The sequence below is a fragment of the Trichosurus vulpecula genome, chromosome 6 (assembly GCF_011100635.1).
Source record: "Trichosurus vulpecula isolate mTriVul1 chromosome 6, mTriVul1.pri, whole genome shotgun sequence".
Lineage (NCBI taxonomy): Eukaryota > Metazoa > Chordata > Mammalia > Diprotodontia > Phalangeridae > Trichosurus > Trichosurus vulpecula.
In genome coordinates, this window is record NC_050578.1 from 126,955,534 (window position 1) to 126,966,968 (window position 11,435).

Below are 11,435 nucleotides of genomic sequence, written 5' to 3' on the forward strand. Positions count from 1 at the left end.
AGTGATCCTTGGAGGGAGAGTAGGTTAAGTAACAGGAGGGCAAGATAGCATGTAGTAGAGGAGTTAGGAGAGATAGGAAATAATAGATAATCACAAACATGAAAACAAAATCAGAAGTAGAATTTGTTAGGGAATGCATATGTCCATATATGTATGCATGTATATATGTATGTGTATATATGCATATATGTTTCTATAGATGTACATATAAATATATCCACACTAAATTGTAGCCTTGGGGAGGGAGGAGGAGAAAAGAACAAATTAACAGTTGTACATCAGGGAACAAAAGAAAACTAACAAGGAAGCAAAGATGGACAGCTCTCAATAAAATACATAGTATTTATTATATAGGCTTTCTTGAAATGGAAATTTATTGCTATATATTTTGAATTTTCTCTTACATTCTGCTGTGAACATGAATATTTTTTCTTTTCTTATTTTTTATTTGTTTTAATATTTAAGTTTATAATGTTTCTTCTTTTCTTACTGTGTATTTACATTTCAGTAATAAAAATAAAAAAGAAGCAATACAAGGACACTCTCAAGATCTCTCTGAGCCTTTCCTCCAAGATGGCGCCGAAGGCAAAGAAGGAAGCCGTTGTCCCCCCCAAGACAGAGGCCAAGTCCAAGGCCTTGAAGGCCAAGAAGGTGGTGTTGAAGGGTGTCCACAGCCACAAAAAGAAGAAGATCCTAACCCCCACCTTTCAGTGACCCAAGACACTAAGACTTTGAAGGCAGCCCAAATACCCTCGGAAAAGTGCCCCTTGGAGAAACAAGCTGGATCACTATGCCATCATTAAGTTCCCCTTGACCACCGAGTCTGCTATGAAGAAGATTGAGGACAACAACACCCTAATCTTCATTGTGGACCTCAAAGCCAACAAGGATCAGATAAAGCAGGCGTTAAAGAAGCTGTACGACATCGATGTGGCCAAGGTCAACACACTGATCCGGCCTGATGGAGAGAAGAAGGCCTATGTCCGACTTGCTCCAGACTACGATGCTTTACATGTTGCCAACAAAATTGGAATCATCTAAACTGTGTCCAGCTATCCCACTCCACCTACAATAAAAAGTTTTCCAGTATATAAAAAAAAAAGATCTCTTTGAATAACTTTGGAATCAATTATATGACATAGGAGACTCTAGCAAAGGACCATTCAGCATGTTTTGCCTACATTAAAGAAGGCACTGTGTTTTATGAGCACAGCAGAATTACGGTAGATCTAAAGAAATGTGGGATGCACAAATTTAAAGACATTGCCACTCCAAGTGTTCATGTGTACTATTTGTGCATCATCGGTGGCAAAGCCTTCTGAGCTTGTATTGGCCTGATCTGCCACAGATGGATACACTGTACCTTGACTCCAACATAGTGATGTCATTTTGGTCTTCTTTGAGAACAAAGGATATCACCCAACAAACCAATTCCCCATCCATTGTGAAGGAAAGCAATACGATATAAATTATACATGTGAAATCATGCAAAATACATTTCCATACTAGCCATGTTGGGAAAAAAAGCAAAAAATAAAATAAAATGCTGCAAGTATTCAGAGTTCATCAGTTCTTTCTCTGTGTTTGGATAGCATTTTTCATCATGTATCATTCAGAATTGTTTAGGGTCATTGTTTTGATCAGAGTAGCTAAATTTTTCGCATTAGATGATTATTACAATATTGTTGTTACTGTGGATCCCCTGGTTCTGCTCACTTCACTTTTCATCGATACACATTGGTTTTCCCATCATTTACCATGGCATTGACAGTATTTTTATATTCATTAGTTTATTACTACCTATCAAAATATCTTAATGGCAGGGTTACCTCCCATGTCCCTTCAGTTTAGACAAGACTAATGAGAATGAAATACAGTGGAGCATTGAGCTTGGAGAAGGAGATAGGTGGCTAGTTTCAAGTCTTAGCTCTGACATTAATGAACCATGTGATTTGGGTAAATTTCTTTCCCTCTCTAGCAAAAAGGGGATATTGCTACAGAAAAATCAGCTGTTACTGTCGGAAATAAAAATAATGGATATGCAAAGTGGTGTTAGTCAGAAAATAAAGGAGCAACCATCAGCATCTATCAGCCAAAGTAGCTACCTGAACAGTAAGGTGGATTTATTGATAAAATCTATTGCCTTACTTAAGAATGAAGCATGCCAAATCTGGAAAAGGTCTCAGAGTTCATCTAATTTAACTTCTTTTTTTTATTTTCCACAGAATTATCCATTTTAGGATTGGGAGGGTCTTGAGTGAAGCATTCCTTTTGTTGATAAGAGTTAATGCCAAAGAGAATAATTTAGAGGGTAAGTTAGAGAGGACAATAAGTAGAAAGACAGAACTAGAACTAAGTCATCTTACCTGCTTTAAGGTGGTATCCACCATGCTATCATTCACTAAAAGCTTCTGACAAGGAAACATACTATATTATAGCTTTTTAAGTTTACTTTTTGTTACTCCATGTTCTCAATAATTGACTGATGCACCTCTATGTGCAAGTAATTCTATGACATTTTTGATGTTAGTTTGTAAATGTTGATAAGCACTGAGAATATTCTACAACTTACTTCCATGTAACATGTATCTTCCCATTACCTTTTGAGTCAACCACAATTTTGATTCCAGAGACCACGATGTTCCATGATGCACAAACATGAAGTATCAGTGGGAGAATATTAGTTTTAGAGTTGTATTAGTGTTAAAGAGCAGTTTGAAATTGTTTGAAAGTAATGTAAATTTTCTCATATACAATCTAGCTTATCTTTTCCTCCTATTCAGTCATGAGCCCATGTAACCAGAATGGCCTTTGTTTTCTTTGAGTGCACAATTTATCTCAGTGAGCTTTACTAGGTGCTAAGCCCCAGACCCAAACCCCATTAGGTGTTAATGTAATCCATGTGGATGTGAACCTCCCAGGGTCCTAAGGGGAGGGGCCAACTCAAAAACCAATCACCAGAGCCTGAGCTCTGGTGATTCAGACGATGTTTGATGTCTGAAGCCCTATAAGAAGGGAGGACAGAGCCATTTGTGCAGGGCTCTGGAGATGGTGTTGATGAGGAGACTCTGGGCACCTGTAGCTAAGGAGCCCTCCAGCTTGTAAACCTGGATGTTGAGATTTTGTTGAACTCTGGTAACTATGTGTTGGGATTGAATCAGACAAAGTCTGTTGATGTTTGTAATTTGTTTGCATTTTTTTTTGAAGTTCACGGTGCTGGCTTTTTCCCCTGAACTAACTGAATGATATTTGAATGCTGAATTAAAAGTAAGCTTGTCAACCCCTTCACCTTGCTTTCCTTAATTAAGCAGATCAGAAGAACCTGTGCTGTTGGCAGCTTTCTGGGTGCTGGCTGTGGATGAATCTTATACCCCCACAGGAGCTGCTACCCTGATTGTTGAAACAGCCCAGCTCATTGTTTATCTACAGTGGACTGATTTAATGGGTGCTCATTTAATATCATGCATGATCAAAGTGATATGCATTCTTCATTCACTTTTTTCCAACCACCTATAGAGATTATCATTTGAGTGGCTCTAGATCTCCTCAATGAGAGCATGTACAATTCTAAGGCTTTATGCAAACAATGCAATATAATCTGCAAACCATAGCTTCTAAAAGGTCTGACCATTTAGAGGAAGTCTTTTTTTCCTTTTTCAACCTTACAGGAAATTCTTAAGTATTATGAAACTCAGTATTGAATATATATGTATGTACGTATACATATATTCTTGCTTCATTCTTCACTTGAAATTTATAAATAGAAATTACATAAAATATAATTATATCACTGAGCAGTCAGTAAGAATTTATTAAGCATGTATTATATGATGGGCACTGTACTAAGTGGTTGTTGTTGTTGATTATTATCCTTCTTTTTCGAAGAGGACAAGTGGCATCACGGAGTGATATCTTGACTTAAGCGTGAATTGATTTAAGTGAAGCAGAATTGCAAAAAGTCATCAGCTTCACTCTCTCTTACAGAGTGTTCAAAGTCAGGATAAAATTCAAGACAATTGTCAATGACCTAGGGGTCTTTGACCTTTGGGTCTTTGATGTCTGACCAATCTTAAGTGCTCCACAGCACCTGCTCCTGCTGCCTTTATGGCCATTGAAACAAATTGTTCTCATCTGCCCACTCCACCAGGGGAAGTTTTCACATTCTTGAAGCAGAAATCCCTCTCACTCATCAACGGCTTTGAGGCCTATTGGTTACCCTTAACCTCATTTAGCCCATCTGCCAAGATGGTGTGGTGGAGACCCAAGGAAAGACAAAAGAAAGTTCCTAATTTCAAGGATTTCACAGTCTAATGGGAACAAATTATGTGAAAAATTCTGTACAAATATTATACACATATAATATACTTATGTTATATATGTGTGTATAGGTATATATACATGTGCATATAGGTATATGTGTGTTGTATGTATATATGTATGTATATATGTACATATGTTATGTATAAAACAAATGGTTACACATATATAGTATGTATATGTGTCTGTGTGTGTGTATATAACAAATGGTTCCATATATCAAACTCTGTGTTTACAAAAGTTCCCAATCCACACAATTTTGAAACTATCATAATTATAACATGGGCAGTTTTATCAGGATAGTGCCACAAGCTAAAAGAAGTGATTTTTTTTATAAACCATATCATTAGCCTAAGGGTTCTAAGGTATGTGAATATAAAATTATGTGCATACACACATGGATGTTATCCATGTAATTTCTTTCTATTATAGTTCTACATATTTTATTACAATATATGTGTATATATACATATTTCTGTAGATACTTTTGAAGTAGGAAGATTAACCATATTAGAAAATAACACTAACAATGGACCAAAAAATAAATCATATGTATAAAGCCTGCATCTTCCATCACTGTAGTATCCCTGGTTTTCTGACAGATTTTATAAAATAAAGCTAAATGTTTTCAAGATTGTTATCTATAGTGTAGATTTGCACAGTGAGTATTTGGTCTAGTTTAGCTGCTCCCTCCTGTCAATTTTGTCTTGTAAGGTTCCATTTGCTCTTCTTACATAGCATTTCAGTATTGAAGCATTAAAGTTCAGATGTAAATATACTTCTCTAAATGATGACAATGGATTGTTATAGAAATGTTGATAGCTATTTTCCATTAGTCTTTTTTTTTCTTCCTAGTAGTTTCATCTCTTAATACCATGGCAATTTATCATACGTGGTTCAATTATGCTTCAAACTAAACTTCATTGTGTGCATATGTATGTGTGCATGTATGTATGTATCATCAGTTATGAGCCCATTTCTTATTTAATCACACAGATGAACAAATATAGTTATGACTTAACAAAATAACTATGATACTTAAAATATTATTTAATAAAGCTTTAATATATACATATATAAATACAGATATAATATTATTTATCTCAATTAATTAAAATTTCAATAGAGTCAACTCATAATATGATTTCATTTTGCTCTTATACTAAGTTAAGAAGTAATCTCTGGCTATATTATTACATACTATTGTTAAAGTTTTGAGCCCCAATCAATAGAGTTATGGACTTAGAGTCAGGTAGACCCAAATTCCAATCCTGTTTTGCATACATGTATGACCTCGGACCAGTCACTTAACCATGCTTTCCATCAGTTTTCTCCTCTATTAAGTAAAGGTGATAAAGGCTCTTGCTTCACAGAGTTATTGTGAAGATGAAATGAAATAATAATTATAAGGAATTTTGCAAACCTTAAAGTGCTATATGAATGGCAACTATGATGATGATGATGATGAATATATTTGCACATGATTAGATGAATGAATAATTAAGTGCTTTGTGCAAAGCACTATGTTAAGATATGCAAGAACAATTATGAAATATGGGTTAATGTATAGTTAAATACTTTTATACCATTTATTATATTTATATGCATTTCATAAACATAATAACCTATTTCTAAATTACCTAATACCATGGCACAATAGTTAGCATTCTATCAAAAGATTTAGGGATTCCATTATTTTGTCATATTTTACATATCATGAGAAGGGGAGCTCAATTTAATAAGGCTTTAATTCTGAAGGAGAAATAATTATTTTTTCTACATATATCACCTTAAATACTATAGCAAAATTTGTTATAAATATTAAGGTTGTTTCCTCTCTAATCATGAGGGACCAAAACCTAAAATATATTGTATAAGCCATGTAAACTCTTCACAATTACTCTAGCTCTCCTAGCATTCAATTAGTATCAACATTGACTTACTTTTATTTTTTTTCCATCATTTTCTGAAGAAAAAAAATCTTTCAATGAATTATTACTAACTTGTAACATACAAGACCACCTGATTATAAGCAGATTATTTTCATAACAGACCTTTCATTAAAACTAAAATATAGAGAAGAGTGACAGATAGACCATTACTAAATTCTATTTTGGGCATTATAATTGGGATAATATACAGCAATTTATTTTAATGAGTCACAATTAAGAAACAGTTTCAAGAGTCACATGTAATTTCTTTCAATTATTAGTTATTAGTTGTTCATGCATAAGTGTGTTTAAAAATCAGATTATTTGAACTACAGTAAATGATCAAGACTTCTCAATAAATTAATTTTTCTTATATGCCATGGGTTCAATAGAGGTGGGCAAAGAACAATAGTAAAATCGCAGCATTTACTAGGAAATTATAATTATTTGGAGGGAGGAATATATATATATATATATATATATATATATATACACACACACACATATACATATGTGTGTGTGTGTGTGTATGATGATATAGGAAAAATAGAAATAAAATATATTTCTAAAATCACACAAAAATACATAAAGATATATATGGTAGATGGAGGACTGGCCTTAGAGTCTTGCCTTTGACACATAGTGGTATGTGACCATGGCAAGTCACTTAACTCCTAACTGCTCTAGATACTTGCTAAGACTTTACATTATAGACAAGAAGTCAATCTGCATCACTGGAGGGAGTGTCTATACATGAATAAAATCAAGTCTAGAGGAGGAATGTTCCCTCAGTTACATGCAAGCACCATTCCCCTCTGTTTTCCTAAATAAACACACCTTCTGCATCCATTCCCTCTTCTATCTATCCATTTGGCCATCATCCTATTTCAGGGCCTCACCACTTCTTGCTTGCTCTATTGTGACAGCCTTTTAATAGGCTCTCTGCTTCAAGTTTCATCCTTCTCCAATCTATGCTCTATACAGTGGCCGAAGTGATTTTCATATTGCACAGGACTGTTAATGCCTGCCTTCTACTCAATAAGTTATATTGGTTTCCTATCCTCAGCTATAATTGAGAGAGTTGAGGTAGATGACTTTGAAGTTCCCTCCTAGACCTAATTCTATGTTTCTGTTATCTCTGGGGTCAAATATAGATGACCTATTTGTCATTTGAAGCTCCTTATTGTGTGCTTCCAACCTACCTTTCTGGTTATGTTATACTTAACACTTTTCCTTGGACTGTTAGATCCACTAAAACTGATTCTTTCACCATCCTTCACATAATATTCTACCTTCCATTTCTGTGCCTTTGCATTTGTTATTTCCCATGCCTAAAATAAACTCCATTTTTACCTCAGCCTTTTAGAATTCCTGATGCCTTGCAAACTTCAGCTCAAGTACCACTTCCTACTTCAGGTCATTCCTTATTCACCAGCTGCCACTCCCTTATTCATTCTCAAAAAAATCAAAAACAAACAAACAAGCAGAACATACTTATTTCATACCTACCCTTTTAATACAAGTAGGCTAGATGTCCAAGATAAAACAACCACAAACAACAAACAAACAGAAAACAACAACAACAAAACAGATATGAAGAAGTCCCTTCCCTCAAGGAGCTTATGTTCATATTGGAGAAGACATATGATGCTTCATTTTTATCTTTGTTTGCTGGGTCAAAAGGTACTGTGCCTAGCACAGTAACTGACATGTAATAAGCTCTTAATCAATGTGTAGTGATTGACTGGTTACCTTTTAAAATATGCATTCTGCCTCTGATTATAAACGGTTCTAATTGTTAGGAGTCTTAAATCAAGCCAAAATGGCATCTGCTTCTTTGAAACTTAAACCTGCTACTCCCATCTATGCCATCTGGGACCAAATGAAGCAAATATAATCCTACTATCACATGATAACCCTTTGAGTACTTGCAAACAGGTGTAATTCACCCCACCCCAAGTATTCTTAGCTCCATGCTAACCCACCCTGAATAAATCAATTCTTGTAAAGTGTGACTTCAGGTCCATTCTTTGTTCTCTGGTCATGCTTTAATGTGCCTGGGTGCTCTCCAAAGTCCTAGAACCGAACACAGTACTATAAATGAAGTCTAATTAAGGCAGAGTATAGTAAGACTGACATATTTTGCTTTCTAGTCATGATTTTAATGATGTATGAAAACTTCCTCCACCAATGCCTATTTGAGGAGTGTTCAGACTTTGAGCCAGGTAGAACTGAGTTCAAATTCTACCTTAGATACATAGAAGCATTGTGACTCTGGGCAAATCATTTAACCCCTTGACTTTCCTCATCTATAAAATAAGGTTAATATTGGGTTGTTCTGTGTTTCTTGGAGGCAATTGGGGTTAAGTAACTTGCCCAGGGTCACACAGCTAGTAAGTGGCAAATGTCTGAGGCTCCATTTGAACTCAGGACATCCTGACTCCAGGGCCAGTCTCCTATCCACTGTGCAACCTAGGTGACCCATTACTGGGTTGTTAGGAGGAACAAATTTTATTTATATTTGTAAGTGAGTATATATGTGAAATATGTGCACACATATATACACAACTATGAGTGTTATTCCAAAACACACACACACATACACACACACATACCTCAAGTCCCAAAAATCTTAATGCAGTTTTAAATTTAATAGCCTTTTCCATATATATGTATATGCATATACACATACGCAGGGGCATATATAATCACTCTGTAATCCTTAATGTGTCATGTACAATTTAGTAGTTATTACTATTGTTTTACTGCCTTGATTATAAATATCTCACTTATTTTCATATAATTTGAGTTGATAATAGCACATTTGGTCTTCTTATCCTGTCTTCTTATATAAACCATAAGAGAGAAAAAGTGTTTAAAAAGTGTGATCTACCACTGGAAGGAAGGAAGACCCTAATCAATGAGATCACAGTTCTGCTGAGTTTTTGATATTGCATTATTATGCTAGACACTATACAAAGAAATAGGCCCTGCCTTTTGAAAAAAAAATCTAGTAAAAAGAAGATGATGATGACACAAATGAGCATATTGGTAATACAGGCATTGCACAAAAAAAGTTTAATTTTAAACTTTCATATAATGTTCTCCTGGATCTGCTCCCCTCACTCAGCATCAGATCACATGGGTCTTTCCAGGTTATTATATAGTCTGTCTGCTTCTCATTTCTTATAGCACAATAGTACTCCATTATATTCATATACCACAACATCTTTAGCCATTCCCCAATAGATGGCCATCCCCTTATTTACAATTCTTTGCCACCTGAAAAAGAGCTACTATAAATATGTTTTGCACATACAGGTCCATTTCCCACTTGTGTGATCATTTGGGATACAGCCCTAGAAGTGGTATTGCTGGGTCAAAAGGTACGCACTTCTTTATAGCCCTTTCAGCTATAAATTGGTCTCCAGAATGGCTGGTCAGTTCATAACTCCACCAACAATGTAAGAGTATTCCAATTTTCCCACATCCTCTCCAGCATTTATCATTTTCCTGTTTTGTTATGTTAGCCAATCTGACAGAAGAGTTGTGGTACTTAAGAGTTGTTTTCATTTGCATTTCTCTGATCAATATCTTTCAGATAGCTCTTGAGAATTGAGAACATTTAGGGTTTTCAAAGCAGGGGGGCTGGAACGGCTACCAAAAGTCTTGTCTGGGCAAATCACAAGACACTTTTCCAATGAGTGATCCATAAGCAAAAATGCTAACTTCAGAGTATACATTCACTTCTTCAGGGTCAGAGGGAGTCACAACCATGTGTCTCAAACCCATGTGACCTAAGCCTTCCCATGACTTAAGCAGTTCATTGAAGACTCCCAATTCAATCAAAGATTCTTGATTGAAACAAAGGCAAGACTCAAAGGCACCTGATTGCCTTACTGCTGAAAAGCACTCCAAAACAAAAGACAACAAAATGTCCCACTTTACTTGTCATTACACTCCCAACCCAGCTAGCCCCAGGACTTGCCACTTGCTATTTCAGCAGAACTAGCCTGTGTTTTCACTTCACAGAGACCAAACCTCAGTCCTGGAATTTTTCTTTGTTTTTTTTCCAGGTGTCCTGAGAAGAGTACTGTTCTTCCCCAACTCTTATTTATTTTTACTGCTCTATGTTAACCCTGAGGTGATATGTTTTTTTTTTCTTCTTTTGTGGGATGAATCTGGAGAGTTTGGAATTTTGTGACCTACTCTGCCATTTTCCCAGAATCATCTCCCATAAGTAATTGTGTTTGTTTTTTTGAAGAAAAGGCAGTTTTTTTATATTCTAATGTAGTTAAGAAATCAAGTTTCTTGGTTTTATCAGAAAGTCTTCATTTCCAAAGCAAAATTTCAAAATATAATGAAATGTGAGCCCTTAATATTTCTTCCAAAAAATCCATCCTCTTGGTCCTTGAAGCTCTGCTATAAAGTTATTAATTAATGTTTGGCAAAGAATCCTTTAAGGTGTGTGTTCTCAGCCCTGCCATAAACCACCTTGATTTCAGAATGTGAAATCAAGGCTATGGAACACCCATTAAAAGGATTTATAACTATGCTTTAACTTACAGGGGGAAAGGAAAGAACACCAGACAGCTGTTAAGGGATCACAGGCAGAAAAATATGCTTCACTGTTCATAAAAAATGAATACATAAGGCATTTGGAATTGGTGTATATTAGAAGATTTTACAGAATTAGTATGAGCTCTGAAGTTTTTTCTTTTCTTTCTTTTTTAAGTAGGAAATGTTTTGTGTTTCAGTGAGTGACTCTTAACATCTTATATATGTTGCTGCGATTGAAATGGTCTGTAGAAACCATCTATGGTACCATGTTCTTGAAGCTTCTCTGGAAATTTCTGTAGATACCAAGGCCACAGTGACTCAGTACTTGGAGCCTTTGAGGATGACAAATTTCCTATCTACTTCTACCCATTTGGTGACACAGCTCTGAAAGAATTTGCTGCTTTACTGTGACACGGTAAATACTTAGTAGTCCAATGAATGTCTCTCGCCCTGTGACAGAACTCAAAAGGGGAGAGGCCTTCTGATTTGATCTCTTTCTTCACTGCTTCAGGTAGCACCATCAGACACTGAACCTTCCAGTGAGAGGTTTCTGGTGAGTTGGCCATTCCCACCCTAACATACAGCTACTCTCAATTTGATTACCAGCTAGAATAAAGGGTCTCCATT

The 11,435-nt window shown here is 35.6% G+C and overlaps 1 pseudogene; it reads left to right on the plus strand.

Moving 5' to 3' along the window:
- Nucleotides 1-573: 573 nt before the first annotated feature.
- Nucleotides 574-1,041, plus strand: LOC118852979 (annotated as a pseudogene).
- Nucleotides 1,042-11,435: the final 10,394 nt, after the last annotated feature.